Consider the following 1,864-nt stretch of genomic DNA (forward strand, 5'->3'; position numbering starts at 1 on the left):
CAGCAAGCAGTGTCCTAGAAATTGTTTATACTGCACAAATGAGTTACCTTTTGCCTATAAATATGTCTAGATTTGCTAAATCTTTTGGTAATAAATGAGATGAATGATATCTGAATGAATATAGGAACAAATTCTTAAATGTGGATTTTAAAAATAAAGCATTGTACTTAATCCACTGCTAATATTGAAATTGTTAGTTTAACTATATTTAAAGTGGTTCTCAAGTGTGATTTGAAGATATCTGGAGGTCTTGGAGACACTTTTAGGGAGATGGAGAGGTTAAAACTATTTTCATGATACTAAGATGTTATTTTTTTACTGTTTTGATATTTCCACAGATGGCAAAAAATAATGGTATGCAAAATTACTAGTACTTAAGCATGAATGAAAGCAGCGGCACTAAACTATACTTAGTCATGGTATTTTTCACCACCACACACTTGCAGGAAAAAAAGCCAGTTTTACTTGATAAAGCCACAAGAATTGTTAATTTTAACTATTGATTTTCTCCCATACATATTTTTTAAAAAATATTCTCTATAAATCAGCATGCTAAAATGAGATGATACACAAAACACTACTGAAACCTGATGGTTATCTCAGAAAAAAGGGCACTTTTGTTATTGTTTGAATTGCAAACTGAATGACAACTTTTTTTCATAACACTCCATTTTTACTTGAAACAAAAATTGATATAAGGTATGGTTTTTCAGACAGGTAGTGACAATTTCTGAAAAATAAAAGAAACGAGGCTGTCATTTCTTTTAGTTAAAGGAGTTGACAGTATTTGTTGGCCATAATACATTGTGAGTTTTTAAAAACTTAGAATTTCAGAAAGTCTGTGTCTGTCACTGTAAACTTATTAGTTTACTTATACTTCTCAAGGCTTTTCTGGTGAGATTGACAAATACCCTTTTTTATATGATAAAATATGTCAACATCTGGAATAACTGCATAACTGTGAATCAATATTCTTCTTATGAACAAAGTACAATGTTATACGATCACACATGGGTAAAAGATTTACTCAAAGTGCAAGATAGACTAATGGATTTTAATGTAACAGAGTACAACAAGATCATTCAATGTCCCATAGGTATTAAAAACTTTGTGGTTTATAAAATCTCTAATAAAATGTGAATGGTCCATATAGCCTTTCTGCTTTAACTCTACTTTTCTCTAGTCTGTCTACCTGCTAGCAAAACTTAGCTGACAGTCACAGTCAAGCTTTATTCTTTGTCATATTATTTGCCTCAACTGAGTGACCAACCTTTTGCTAGGTTGGAAGCCAAAAACTATACAGTATAGGCAGTTTCTCAAATGAGTATCTCTGAGGTCATTCATGACATGAAACATGCTTCCATGGTTGTTCCCAGGGCTGCATACCATCCTTGTTTTCTCTGCTATTCAAAAGAGCATAGCAGAATACAAGGAAATAAGAGGAATGAATAAACTTATATCTGATTAAATTTACTTAAAAGATAAATTAATATCCTGCTTTACTAATTTGTGAAAAACTCATAACTTTCACCACACTGCAATTGAGAACTGTTGTAACACACTGCGAGCTTCCTAGGCAGGAATCAAGCCTTCCCTATGCTTGAAGCACTGCACTTGGCATGGTGCCCTGGGCAGGCACCCCCAAATGCTTGATGACTTGAGTATTGTAATATACGTGAATAACCACAATCATGTAGTTTCTAGGGCTATTCTACAAAATATTTTAACCATGGATGATAATACAGCTGACCTGAAAAATTAGTACTAGCCAGAATTTTAGGTTTTGAGAGCCATCTTACAGAAAAGAAAACTTTTGATTGTGTATAGACTGCGTTGTGGATAGCATTTTGAATGAATGAAGACT

The 1,864-nt window shown here is 32.9% G+C and overlaps 1 protein-coding gene across 2 annotated transcripts in view; it reads right to left on the reverse strand.

Moving 5' to 3' along the window:
* Nucleotides 1–1,864, reverse strand: part of RHAG (Rh associated glycoprotein) — a 31,760-nt gene that overhangs the window by 23,062 nt on the left and 6,834 nt on the right. The window lies entirely within an intron of this gene.

This window comes from Pteropus vampyrus, unplaced genomic scaffold (genome assembly GCF_000151845.1).
Source record: "Pteropus vampyrus isolate Shadow unplaced genomic scaffold, Pvam_2.0 Scaffold18, whole genome shotgun sequence".
NCBI classification, from domain to species: domain Eukaryota; kingdom Metazoa; phylum Chordata; class Mammalia; order Chiroptera; family Pteropodidae; genus Pteropus; species Pteropus vampyrus.